Consider the following 14,818-nt stretch of genomic DNA (forward strand, 5'->3'; position numbering starts at 1 on the left):
TTTCAGCTTCATTGCCTTGATGACTGAATTCAAACACCTTAGCCTTGTTTTCAAGGTCTTCTCTTATCTCCTACAATCTTAAGTTCTGGCCAAAATGACCTGTTTCTTGTTCCCCGGATTTTGTTGGCGCTTTCTCATCCCTGTGACTATTCTCCATACCCTTTAAGGCCCAACTTAAATATTGTTTCCTTTCTAAACACCCTTCCTTATTTGTTCCCTTTCATTTCCAGCCCAAAGTATTGAACTTTTAACCTAAGAGAGTTCTTAGGCCACTTATTACAGAATCTCTCTTCTTATAAGGTAGAAATAATTATGACAAGTCTTAATAAATATTATTAGTCTTATTTCTCCAGCCAAATTATAAACCCATTGAAGGCTGACACTCTCATGTGTCTTTGAAATCTCACAGCACAATATTGGAGATTTTATGGTCCAGTAAAATCTGGGGAGAAAAAAACAGGGGACCAATATATAATCAACAACTTACAGCCTTCACTTTCACCTTCACTTTCATAAAAGAGCTTTTGAAGATGAAATAATTATTGTACACAATCTGAGAATGGAGTCCTTTAAAAAATTACTCATTATGTTCTCATTTTTTTCATTTTACCTGAAATGAGTGAAAACTTTGTCCCAGACTTTGTTGGGAATCTGGTGAAGAATTCCATGCCAGCTTCTAGGGTAGTGTTTTTCAAGTGTAGGTCTTGTGCATGACTTATTATTATGAATTTAGAAATTAATTTATTTGGGGTCAAGATCAACATTAAAAAAAGGAGGAAAAGAAAGAAAGATTATAAAATATCAGTGTTTCACATGATACTGCTTCAAGAAACTTTTAATTTCAGTTGTGTATGTTTGCCTTAGGTTGCAGTATAAAATTTATTTCTTACTGTGGGTTATAGTCAGGTGAAATATGCACTTTTAGTGGCTGACCCCAATCCTTGAGAGAAGGTGGGAAGATTAACATCCACATGAAAAAGTGGATGAACAGTCAGAAGTAGTTACAATAAATTGTGTGCTCTGTTTTCGAAAAGTTTTTAGGATCTGAATATAATGATAGGAATATAGTTAATAGTAAAAATATATTGATAGTTCTAGAATCAGTGTAATTCAGGCAAACAGTATGTAGAAATATGGTTTCATAAAACTGGTAAGCTAGGGTATATTTTTTACTTTGCAGAAGGATTCACTATGTTGTGTTTTTTTGTTTTTTGTTTTGTTTTTAAGCTTTCCTGATGAAGCTGTCTGTGTCTTGACTGGTTCTTCACCTCATTAGCTGTTTGAAATCTGTCCAGTCTTTAAGGCATGGCTCAGTACATTTGTTTTTTCTGGAAGCTCTGCCTGATTATTCTAGTGTTGTACTCAAACCATGGTACTCTGGTGCTCCAAAAGTAGAGGAGGCTGAGTGAGTGCTTACACCTGAGGGATCTGGGAGTATAGCCAAAAACTGGAGTCTATTTAACTTAAAAATTCATATGATTATTTTGCAACCATTATAATAAGGAATGGTCCAGACAGGAATCATTGATAGATACTGAATCTAAGGGGATATTTTGATGAGGAGCAGGTTGTTTGCATAGTCTTAAATATCTCTTCGTATATTGCTCTTTAGTTGCAAAGAGGTTAAAAAAAAAAAAAGTAACTCTATACAATGATGAAAACAAACAACACCTTGAGTATGTGATCAAAATAAATAGCACTAGTGGACATTGTGTGCCTCTGAATGTAATGCCCTGAGAACACATCATTTATGTAGTACTCCAGCCAGGAATGGATAACCTGAATCTAATCGTGAGGGAACATTGAATCCAAATGGAACATCCTATTTTTTAAAATGGTGGGAAAACTTTTTTTTTTATGTTAATGTTATAAAGACACAGAAAGACTGTGGAATGTTCCAGGTTAAAGGAGAATAGACATGACAACTTCTAGCAATATGTGATCCTAGACTGGATCTTATATTAGAAAGGAAAATGCTATAAAGGGTAGCATTGGATTATTTGGCAAAATTGAAATATGGATGGTAAGACTGGATAAAAGTGTTGCATCAGTGTTAAATTTACTGAAGGCGATAACTATCCTTAGGTTATGTGAGGGAGTAGTCCACACTGAAGTTTTTAGGAATAAAGGGCCATGATACATGAGCTACTCTCAAGTGGTTCAGAAAAAATGTTGTAATATATGTGTGTGCATACATATATTTCTTTGTATACATAGCTGTGTGTATGTATATGCAAGGAGGGAGGATGCTTATGGGCAAGTAAAGCAAATTAGTAAAATGTTAACAATAGGTGATTTGGTAAAAGCTGTATGGGTATTTTTTGTATTCTTCTTACAGCTTTTCTGTAAGTTTGAAATTATTTTTAAAAATCATGAACTTTGCATTAAACTCCATAATACAGCATTTTAAAAGTATAGAAATGGCTCCTCTCTCTGACAGTTTCAGGCAAACTCATGGGATAAAACTGGCTGTAAGAATAGTTCCATATCATGTGGTTTCCTTTTATCCCTAGGCCTCAGTTTGAGAAACATGCCTCTGAGCCTGAGGCAGCTGTGGTTCAAATTTAGCCGACAGACATGTTTTGTTTGGCCTTTTGAGTGTTTTAAAAATTGGGAAATTTCGCATAAAAATCTGAATCTCTGGAATGATCTTGCCCCTGTGGGCTTGCATTCCAGATGATCACTAAGTGGTGTGTCAGATAAGCAGTCTCAGTCCTTACCTTATATACCTACCTTGTTTCAGGTATTTACTTTATTGCCTGACCTCTGTGGGCATATGTTTGCAGCCTTTATTTAGCCCAAGAGGTGGTGGGGGTGTTTGTCTTCCTTGTGCTCATACAATTTGATTTGAGAATTAAGTTATTGAACTGATGCCCTGTCACCTTCTAATGTTGTAGTGTGTATATCCTATAAACAAGGTCATTCTCCTACATAATCATACTACAACCAAGAAAACTAGGAAATTAATATTGATACATTACTACTATCTAATCATCAGACCCATTGAGATTTTGCTAATTATCTTAATAATGTCTTTTATAGCAAGAAGATGCAGCTCAGAATCAAATGTTGCATTTAGTTGTCATGTCTCTTTAGTCTCCTTCAATCTGGAACTAGTAGCCTAGTCTTGGGTTTTATGACCTTGATACAAGATTACAGGCCAGTTGTTTTGTAGAAGGTCCCTTAATTTGATGTTTCCTCCTGATTCAGTTCATGTATCTTTGGCACAGATGCCACAGAGGTGAAATGTGTTTTGTCTCATTGCATCCTGTCCTGTGGTGTATAACTGATTTGTCCCATTGCTGGTGACGTCCGCTTTGATCGTTTGATTAAGGTGATGTCTACCTGGCCTCTCCACTGTAGAAGTACTTTAAATTTTTTTGTTGTTGTTATTAATAAGTATTTTGTAGGAGTTGCTTTGAAACTTTGTAAATATTTTGTTCCTCATTGAACTTTCAGTTTATTGGTTTATTTATATCTGTATGAACTCAAGTATCCTATTTTTTTCAATGAGGTATAATCCATTACTGTTTATTTTGATGCTCACATTGGCCCCATTTTGGCTAGTGGATGCCCATTCATGCTAGCTTCTGCATTCTTTTTTTTTTTTTTTTTAAGATTTTATTTATTTGACAGAGAGAGAGAGTGCACAAGCAGGGGGAGTGGCAGGCAGAGGGAGAGGCAGGCTCACGGCTGAACAGGGAGCCCGATGTGGGGCTCGATCCCAGGACCCTGGGATCATGACCTGAGCTGAAGGCAGACGCTTAACCGACTGAGCCACCCAGGCGCCTGTAGCTCCTGCATTCTTTTGATATGTTCCATCATTCTTTGAGGACTTTCTTGCTTTTTGACCCAGTGAAATGATTTGGACATACAATTCAGCTCATAATACATGCATATGTATTTTATATAATTTTAAGTAGGGTTCAGATGAGAGTTTGAATTAAGTCATTTTGTTAGTTAACATTTTTTATGGTTCTTTAGTAATTTATAACTGCATAATATTTTATCTTACATTTAGAAATGGTGTTAAACTGGGGACTAGATCATTAATGTAAATTAGCTTGAAGACATTTGTCAGTGGGAAGTCATTCAGGATTATATTTGTTACTGTTCTTTTTCTGTGTTTAAACAATCAGCGGTTATCTTGGAGTAAGGTACTGTTAGGTACTGTGTGTATCAGGGCAGTTGGGTAAAAGAAAATATATTTAAGCAGCAAAATCAACCATGTTTTTTTCCCACTTACAAAATTATGATCATCTTTCCTTCTCAGCAAGTATAAATATAAACTTCAGTGCATTGTATTCCATTATTTGGACATCTGGTCTCCTTAAGCTTTGTATATAGAACATAATTTAACTTATTCTTGATGACAGATGGTGGTTATTATGGGCGTTGGACATGGTTCTTTACTGTGACACAGTGGTGCCTTCAAGAGCTTTCTGTGTAGGGCTGTTTGCTCCATACACTAAATGACTGTACATAATCATAACTGTTTTCCTTCCTGTTGCTTGTCACCTAGTGTCTGTGTGCTTTACCCTTTCCTCTCTTTATTGTATCATTTACGAAAGCTCACCCATAACATTTGCGTTTATATCTCTTGAAAGATAAGGACTCTTCTTTCATTATCAGACCTTAAATTTGTTCATAATTTCTTTTTTTCTTAAAATTTAATTAAAAATTTTTTAAAAAGACTTAGAGACAGCACAAGCAGGGGGAGAGGCAGAGGGAGAGGGAGAAAAGTAGACTCCCTGCTGAGCTGGGAGCCTGCCATGGGGCTCAATCCCAGGACCTGGAGATCATGACCTGAGCTGAAAGCAGATGTTTAACCGTCTGAGCCACCCAGGCACCCCTGTCCGTAATTTCTTAATATCAAATACCCAGTCAAATATCTTGATTGTCTCATAAGTGTCATTTTACAGTGGTTTAAATCAGGATTCAATTAAGATCCAAACATTGCATTTAGTTGCTGTGTCTCCTAAGTCTTTTAGTATTTTTCCCTTCCCTTTCCTTTTCTCTTTGCAATTTGTTGAAGAAACCAGACCTTTTGCTCTGTAGAGTTTAATACAAGTGCTAATTGTATCATTTGGTGTTTTTAAAACATGTTTCTTTGTCTTTTGTATATTCTTTAAATTGAAAATTTTGGATTTTTGTATATTTTATGTATTTCAGTGTGTTGCCATTACTCTTTTTATGCTCACATTTTCCCATCATTGATCTGTGGAAGCATCTTCAGATCGACTCCTGAATCCTGATTCTAGTGGTCTTTGCTGGCTTCCTTGCTTTCTGATGGACTTTAAAAAAAAATTTTTTTTTTAACACTTCTGTTGCAATTTCTACGGTCAGCTGTTTCTCTAAACCTCATTCCTTTGGGCACGAAATGGTACTCTAAGCTCTAGAGGTGCTCATTGTTTCTAGCCTAGCCTTTCTTTTCATTTCCAGTTTTAAATCTTTTGTGGTCTGGGAAACCAGATAATAAAGCTGGTTTGACTTAGACGTAAGGATTGATTTGAATTTCATAAAAAGAGGAATCCAGAGATCAAGGCCTATGCCTATTTAAATTGTATGGTGTAGCATCTACGGGGACGGGATCATACCTAATAAATATCACTAATGTAGGTGATATGTGAGTAACAGGATACCAGATGTTCCTCAGAGGAAAATAACAGACTTCTGAATGAGGACCTTAATAAGATTCGTGAGCTTTTTTTAGTTCACAAACTTGATGGTATATATATGTTTTAAATTATAGACTGTTTATACTCCCAGTATTTTTTTTTTTTAAGATTTTATTTATTTGACAGAGAGAGACACAGCAAGAGAGGGAACACAAGCAGGGGGAGTGGGAGGGGGAGAACAGGCTTCCCGCTGAGCAGGGAGCCCGATATGGGGCTCGATCCCAGGACCCTGGGACCATGACCCAAGCCGAAGGCAGTCTCAACGACTGAGCCACCCAGGCGCCCCTATACTCCCAGTATTTTTTTTGTTACGATTATTTTTCTTTTTTGTGTGTTTTTTTTGTTTGTTAAGATAAATCTCTGTACCAGTGAGATGTTAGTATATTATGGGGTCAAATTATGCTGTATTATATTTGTCATATCCCATAAGAATGCACTTTTTCCTTTTTAAATTTTTTTTTAGAGAATGTGCTTTTTCTACCTTTCCAAAATTGATGACTTCCTAAAGTTGAGATGACTTCCTGTTTTAAAACTATTTAGTGTTGACATCTTACGTTTTTCCTTAAACTATCTTTTGCTCTTGCATGCTGGTGTTGAGATGACTACTTTATGCTAATCTTTAAGTGATAGTAGAATGCTGATGTTTAAGTGACATATCAGAGCAAATGACAAAATTTGTTTGCAATTTTCTTTGAGTCATTTGTTCCAGAAAAGTGTCATAACTGAATCCTGTTGATGAGTGAGTAGGAGGTGTTTTTTTTTTTTTTTTTAACTTTGAAGGATATCCTGTTTTTAGTTGAGGCATAGCCTTTGATTTTCTTTGACTGCTTTGAGTACCTCTTGGCATTGGTTTTATTTCTTTAGTCTCTCCAGTTATAATTAGTGTGGATGTGTTTTTGGCATGAACAATTTCTGAAATTTTATGATCTAGTATTGTGGATTATTTGAGATAAATTGTTAGGACCAAAGTTTAGAGTAAAGCAAGATGATTGGGAAAGTAATTAGTACTTCTTGAAATTTTTATTTGTGAATGAGATTTAATGATCATATGCACACTGAAACTCTCACACTGTGAAACTCCTTACTTGGGTTCATTAGTGCATACTATAGTGGTTAAGGGTATGGGTTAGTGTCTCATATAGACCACTTATTTTTTTTTGTTTCCTGGTTATAAACACAATAAGTAAATAGATTTTGATTAGCTTCTTTGGATCACATGTTGGCTAAGTGCATTGGAAAATTGGTGGATGAGACATTTGAAATCCCTGCTCTCATGAAGCTTGTAATTCTGTTGGGGATTCACACCATATTTATTCGGGAAATATTTATTGAATGCTTAGTATGTGCTCAGCACTCTTCCAGCTATAAACAGAGCCCTTATGGAGCTTATAATGTAGGCTTTTAAAATACAAAATAATAAGAATTGTGATGAGAAGTATAGGAAGCTTTGGAAACATGGAGGGCTATCTTAAGCCTCCACCATCCAGCCTTTGTGGGTTTTTGTTTTTTGTTTTTCCAGTTGCATGTCTTTGTTCAGAGTATAAGCAGAAAAATAGAGGTCAGGACACAATGGCCCTCCCAGCTCTTGGAAACCGCTTAAAGGAATGATATTTACTCCTCCCCCTTCCCTCCCCCCCCCCCAATATACCTGAGAAAATGACAGGCTACCAGTAGAGATCACTTTGGTTGCAGTTTTCAGCCTACACCGCTATTACCACCTCTGCTCTCCTGGTGTCATCCCAATTTAAGGCAGTTGAATTCTGTGACTTCTGTCCTCTCTCTGTCACCCGTGTAAAATGGTAGTTTTCGAAGATTATTTGCTTTTTCTATGTCTTTGTTGGAGTGTGAGTCCTCTGATTGTTAAGTCTATGATCTTTTGTATACTTGCTTTAGGAAATAGTCGTTGATGCTATACTTTATGGATGACATTTCAAGAAATTTGGTTCACATGAATAACTTTTTGAAAGGGGGTAGCAAGGCAAAGGCACTAACATTTATTCAGCTGTGATTTCAGGAACAATGTCAGACACATTACATAAATTAATAATTAAGGGACCCAAACATATTAATTTCAGCTTTTAAAAATATCCTCAAAAAAATACCCTCCAGCGTAACTCTTCAGTAGATTGAATAAAACTGAACCTTTTACTTGGATGATGATTATAGTAATATCTGTAACAGCTTTTTGGTGACTGAAATTAATTATAGCTCCCAAAATGAAAATTTAATAAATCAGCAAATATTTATTCAGCAACTCCTACATGCCAGGAATTGCTTTTATACTGGGACTCTACCAGTGAACCAAATAAACAAAAATCACTGCTCTTTTGAAACTTATAGTGAGGGAGATAGATGATAAACAGATTTCATTAAATTATTCACAGTAGGACGTCAGTGACTCCTGTATAAACACTGATGTCTGCACTGTCAATTATAAACACACTATCCTTTTTTCATAGACTAGATGGTGATATGACCTGTGTGGGGTTTGATTGTGTCAGATAAACTTAGAGAAAAGTAATCCTGGGGGTGCAAAACAGACTGGCAAAACATTGACAACTGTGCTAAGGCTACTTTGTTATCATACATCTTAGTCACTGTATCTGATCTTATGATAGGATTTTGGAATATATATACCCTCTTAGATGTTCATTCTCAGATTCTTAATTTGTGTTTTTGTTTCATCATTCATATTCAAGGTTTTATTGTTTATTATATTTTTTAGTATTTGGACATGTATTCCTTTCAGTTTTAATATTTTTTCTTGTGGAAGAATTTGATTGTATTTATATAAAATCTTGTTTTTTTTACCAGGTTAATTAGTATACATTCAACTGTTTATCAGCCTAGATTCAGGACTCGTGTTCAGTTACTAAGGAGAATTCCCAGGATGCAGCGGAGATCTCCAAACAGCTGTTTGTGGGTGGTGGTGTTGGTGGAGGCAAACAGTGGGTTGTGTGATCAGCATGAGGTCACTTCTTTCACCTTGTGGCCCTCTTTCTTTCCGGACTTTAATACCTACTTTGGTACTTAAAGCAGTTTGGGCTATTTGCTGTGCTCTAAACAGTTGTTCAATAGTAGCACCTATAAGATGATATTAGATGTTTTTTGGATGAAACTCAGAAAGGTATGACTCTGTCATGGCAACAACAGAGAAGTTGTTTCAGTAGTTTGAAAACCACTGAAGTGATTTTAAGTGTTCTGACCCACTTTAGGCAGTTTTTTTAATGTCTAGAAATGAATGTTTTAGCTTTTGATCTTTTCCTCCTCTGATTTAACCTCCATATGGCCACCAGATTATTCTTTGGATATATCAGCAATTTGTCATTTCCCAGCTCAAAAACTTTTTATCATTTACAATTTCTGTGAGATAAACTAATATAGCTTGGTATCCAACCTTTCGCACCATCTGCTCCAACTTTTGGGGGATCTTCCGTGGATCCTTTCAGTGTCCCTTTTTTTGCCATAAGATATTGACAGACTTACCATATACCCTGAGGAAAATGAGGGAATTGGAAAACCAACAGATAAGATAAAGATACATTCCTGTGAGTTGTATGAGAAAGTGTCTTTGGACACTTTAGAGTAAGGTTTCGAAATTCGTTTTCTTCCCCTGCTTATTAATAGGTTCCTACCTCTCCTTACTGACATTTTGTGTAACCCTGGGTAAGCCAGTCTGCTATTTCGTCAGACTTTATCGGACTTCTTCAAAACTGAGTGTGCTCTGTTCCTTTGGGAATTTGTCTGGCATTTTTGTTACCAAATAAAATACATTATCTTTTTTTTTTTTTTTTGAGTAATCTCTACACCCAGCGTGGGGCTCAGACTCAACCCTGAGATCAAGAGTTGCGTGCCCTAGGTGACTCTAAAATACATTGTTGATAGCACATTCTCACAGTCATTTGTTGTAAAACATCACAGAATACCTCATTATCATATCTTGATTTTAGTGAAAAAGAATAGTAGTTTTGTCAGGATAGAGCAAGCTGGGGGGAGAGGCAGAAGGGGAAAGAGAGAGAGGGAGGGAGGGAGGGAGGGAGGCAGGGAGGGAGGGAACTTCAAGCAGGCCCCACGCACAAGCGCTGAGCCTGATGGGGGCTCGATCTCATGACCCCGAGATCATGACCTGAGCCAAGAGTCGGATGCTTAACTGTCACCCAGGCACCTTGAGATTTCAGTTTTTTAAAATCAGCTTTATTGGGGCGTCTGGGTGGCTCAGTCGTTAAGCGTCTGCCTTCGGCTCAGGTCATGATCCTGGGGTCCTGGGATCGAGCCCCACATCGGGCTCCCTGGTCGGCGGGGAGCCTGCTTCTCCCTCTGCCACTCCCCCTGCTTGTGTTCCCTCTCTCGCTGTGTCTCTCTCTGTCAAATAAATAAATAAAATCTTTAAAAAAAATAAAATAAAATAAAATCAGCTTTATTGAACTATGCTTTACCTATAATAAAATATGCTAATTTTAAGTGCACAGTAAGCCTTGAAAATTTTATATAGTTGTGTATCCACTGCAATAAGCAAGATATAGAACATTTCCATTACGCCAGAAAGTTTTCTTATACCTCTTTGCAATGGTACTTTCTACCCCCAGTTACTGGCACTGATCTACTTTCTATCACTATATTTTATCTTTTCTAGAATTTCATATAACTGTAACCTTATAGTCTGTGGTCTTTTGTGCTTTTCACTTAGCATAATGCTTTTGAGATTTTCCATGTTGTATGTTTCATAGAAATATTCCTTTTGTTTTTATTGCTAAGTAACGCTTTATTGTATGAATATATCACCAGTTAGTCTATCCATTCACCAGATGATGGACATTTCAGTTATTACCAATTTTGGGCTATTATGAATAAAGTTGCTATGAACATTTGAATATGTGTCTCCCCATTGCCCCTGCAGCCACTAATCTACTTTCCACTAACCTGCTCTATGGATTTGCGTATATGGTGCTCATTTTTTAAAAATTGGGTTGTCTTTGCAGATATTTTTGTCCAGACTATGGCTAAACTTTTATAAACCTAACAGTCTTTTGAAGAGTGAAAGGTTTTTATTTGGTGAAATCCAACTTACCAATTTATTCTGATGAAATTCAGTTTATCATTTTTTTTTTCTTTTTTATAATATGTGCTTTTTTGGTGTTCTGTTTAGGAAAGTTTTGTTTAATCCAAGGTCACAAAGATTCTAAAAGAAAACTCTATTTCCTCTACTCATGGCACTTCTGACACCAGGTATATGGGTTTTCCATACCAGGCAATTCTGACCTTAACTGCCTGGAGTTTTAGTGTCCATCCTACAGGTTAAGGGTTTAGTCCCACAAGACTGCCTCCCATTTCTGATGCCAATTGCAAGTTTGGGCCTCAGGTACTTTTGACTGACGAGTTATAAATGGATGATTCCGATGGCCCCCTCCTTGGGCTTGGCAGTTTGCTAGAATGACTCACAGAACTCAGGAAAACACTTTACTTAGACCATTATTGGTTTATTATAAAGATACACCTCAGAAATATTCAAATGGAAGAGATGCATCAGACAAGATATGTGGGAAGAAGTGTGGAGTTTCCCTGCCCTCTCTGGGAGTGTCACCCTCCCAGCAATTTGATGTACTCATCAACTTGGAAGCTCTCTGAACCCCATCATTTAGAGTTCTTACATAGAACATTTGAACATCATTTAGGTTTATTACATAGGCACGATTGATTAAGTCATTGACCAGTGGTGACTGAGCTCAGTCCCCAGGCCTTCTCCCCTCCCCAGAGGTTTAGAGGGACGGCTGAAAGTTCCAGCTCTCTAATTACCTGGTTGATTCCTCTGGTAACCAGCCCCCATTCTCCAAAGTTACCCTGTTAGCATAAACTCTGGTATAGTTGTGAAGAGTGCTCCTCTCACCCCTATCACTTAGAAAATTCCAAGGGTTTTAGGAGTTTTATGCCAGAAACTGGAGGCAGAAATCAAACAAGTATTTCTTATGTCAGTTTCTCTCCTGTTATTTTTTTCTTGAAGTTTATTGTTTTAGCTGTTATTTTTAAGTCTGTGATCCCTTGAGAATTAATTTTTGTGTATAGTATGAGGTAAGATTTGCACATTGATACCTCTTTGTTCCAGCACCATTTATTGAAAAGATTTGCCTTTTTCCATTGATTTGCCTTGGTGTACTTTTGCTGAAAATCAGTAGACCACTTGTGTCACTATTTCTGGACTCTATATTCTGTTCCATAGATTGCTGTGTTTATCATTAAGGAAATACCACACTGTCTTGATTACTATAACTGTATAGCAAAGATTTCAATAAAATTTTCTTTTACATTTGAAAAATAGTGCAGAGGAAATAAATTTAACTTTAAAACTTTGTAGACTGACAGAAAGTGATATGTTTCAATGATTGTTAGTATTTTATATTTATATTTTAGATGTTAATATTTTATATTTATATTTTAGAGTTTACTTTTTAAAATTACTTTCAAGAATATGATCTCTTGATTCACTAACAATCTTAGGAGTTAGAGTAGGCATTAATATCTTTATTTTATAAATGAGGAAGCTATAAGATTTAAGAGGGTTAGTTTGAGATCATGTAATTAGTGTGGTGAAGCAAGTGTTATGCCTTCAAAAATCCAGTATACCACAGTACTTTCATTTGCTCCTGTTCTCTTATGTTGAATATTAGAGAATGAGTGCTTTATGAAAAATTCAATCATCAAGTTTTATTTAATTATAGAGCTGTAAGAGAACAGTTAGTCCGTTTTCTTGGTCACCAAAATCACAAGACACATTAAAAAATCAAAATGGGCTTCAGGGGCACCTGGGTGGCTCAGTTGGTTAAGTGTAAGTAAATAAGTAAATAAATGGGGTGGGGGGAGAGAAAGAACTGTTTTGAGAATTGAGATATTCTTGCCAAAATGAGAACAAGAATAGTAAAACTTAAATTTTAGACTGAGTATGTGTGAGTTACCTACATTTTCTTCTGTTGTCAAACCTTATTAAGTCCCTTCCTTCCAGACCCCTACAACCTCAGATCTTAGGTAGGAGGTTCTTGAAGGAATACTGGTGAAAGATGTTGACAACCAGGGTTTGGGTAGTAGTAGTGAAAGAAGTGGTAGCATTTGGAATATATTTTGAAGAGGCTATGGTATGCTGAAGGATGGACTGTAAAGGATGAAGAGAAAGAATGAATCATGGATAACTAACTCCTAGTTTGTTAGCCTGATCTATTTGGTGGTGGTGTTTACTTGGTGTGGGGAAGACTTAGATGCATTTGAAGGGCTATACAACAGAGGAAGGGAAAGCAGATAGAAGCTATTACAGCCTTTTTTCAGGTTTTTTTTTTTAATTTAAAGTTTTGTTTTGTTTTCATAGAAAGTAGTATCACATCTCAGACTGGAAAGGTAAGATAAAATTGCTGTGTGTGTTTACCAGGTTGTGTAGGAGTTGGCAAAGTTTCTGTAAAAGCAACTACTTAACTCTTTTGTAGCATGAAAGCAGCCATGGACACTATTAAAAATGGGTGTGTTCCTGTTCCAATAAAACTTTATAGACACTGCACTGAAACTTGAATTTCATTTATTCACATACTATAAAATATTCTGTTCTTGATGTTTTTCCCCCCAAACATTAAAAAATGTAAAAAACCATTCTTAGCTCACAGGTCATACAACAAGCAGACCAGATTTGGCTGTCCAGCCATTATCTGCTAACCCCTGAACTTATGCATTTGTTTTGTGATTGCAGTCATATGTTGCGTTGAATTTCATTACCTACTTTTTCTACTTAATATATGTGTAATGTGCACAATTTAAGTTTTATTTAGGGGCACCTGGGTGGCTCAGTCGGTTGATTGAGTGCCTCTGGCTCGGGTCCTGATTCCTGGGTTCGAGCCCCACATTGGGCTCTGCTTGGCCAGAGAGCCTGCTTCTCGCTCTCCCTCTGCTGCTCCCCCTGCTTGTGCTCTCTCTCTCCCTCTTTCTATCAAATAAATAAAATGTTTAAAAAAATTTTGTTTTATTTAAACTTAAATAAAACTAAAATGATTATATTTGTTGAATAATCTGAGTAAACCCTGGTAAAGTAAGAGTTTACAAAGTGGCTTTATATTTATTATTTTTTACAATAACTGTATCAATAATTGAGGGCAGATACATGTTATCATTGTAATTTTCTCTTCCATTTCTCTATACATACAGATTTTGTTCTTTCAAATAAGCCTTTTTCATAAGCAGGGGTCATCCCCATAGTTCTGGAACCACATTCTCAAAGACTTCCCTTAGCACTAGTTTGAAAAATCCAAAGAAAGGACTTTGGTCCTGCTCACATCTAGTTTTTAATCCTACAACTACTCGTGTGTAGGAAGGGCAAAGCCATCATTTAGGAAGGTAACAGTTCTCAGTTGGAACCACTGTTTAGAATAATATGAGGGGAATTGAATAGTTTCTCAAATAAAGGGACAGGGTAGAACACACATGGCCACTTGGGGGAGTTATGAATTGGACAAGCAATGCCAGATGGAATCTATTTACAATCATTGTTTAATTTTTGGATTTAATGTTATGATCTTTTCATTTACCTATTTGTATCACATTCACTTCTCTTTTCCTTCACTCTAGTTTTCATTGCCACTTGTTTGTTTTATCACCATCTCAAATTAAATTTTAAAAGTCCCTATTGAGTGTCTCTTTCCCAGGAGTCTAGGTCTTACACCTCAGTGAAAGGTACTCTGTTCTCTTAAAGTCTATTCTCTTTCCATTGACTCCTGACAACTTCCAGTCCCTCAAATACTAATACGCTTTTAAGGCAAAGATCTTGGTCCTCTCCTGTCACTTTTATAACAACATGAAGGGTGGGATGAGAAATAAGGGTGGATCATTTGGAAACCTCACATATTAAAATATGAGACTATTTTGCTGGAATAATTGGCTTCTACTAGAATTCAAAAGCCTAGAAAACTCTGTTGCCTCAGAGTTTTCAGAATAGTTGATTCCACTATCACTGTTTTCAGTTTTCTCCAGTCCTTATCTGAGACCCTGAGATTCTTGGTACTGTGTAAAAAGCATTCAGGATTTTGCTAATCTAGAGAAGTGATAGGTGAAGCACAATGGTAGTAAAATTGCTTTGCAGGCTCGGAGATGGGGGAGAGCATGGCTGGGAGGCT

At 36.5% G+C, this 14,818-nt stretch overlaps 1 protein-coding gene across 2 annotated transcripts in view; it reads left to right on the forward strand.

Moving 5' to 3' along the window:
- The window catches only part of EML4 (EMAP like 4), a 147,301-nt gene that overhangs the window by 6,281 nt on the left and 126,202 nt on the right, over positions 1-14,818 (forward strand). The window lies entirely within an intron of this gene.

This window comes from Callorhinus ursinus, unplaced genomic scaffold (assembly GCF_003265705.2).
Source record: "Callorhinus ursinus isolate GAN/ISIS: 27379988/994484 unplaced genomic scaffold, GSC_fseal_2.0 scaffold10, whole genome shotgun sequence".
NCBI classification, from domain to species: Eukaryota; Metazoa; Chordata; class Mammalia; order Carnivora; family Otariidae; genus Callorhinus; species Callorhinus ursinus.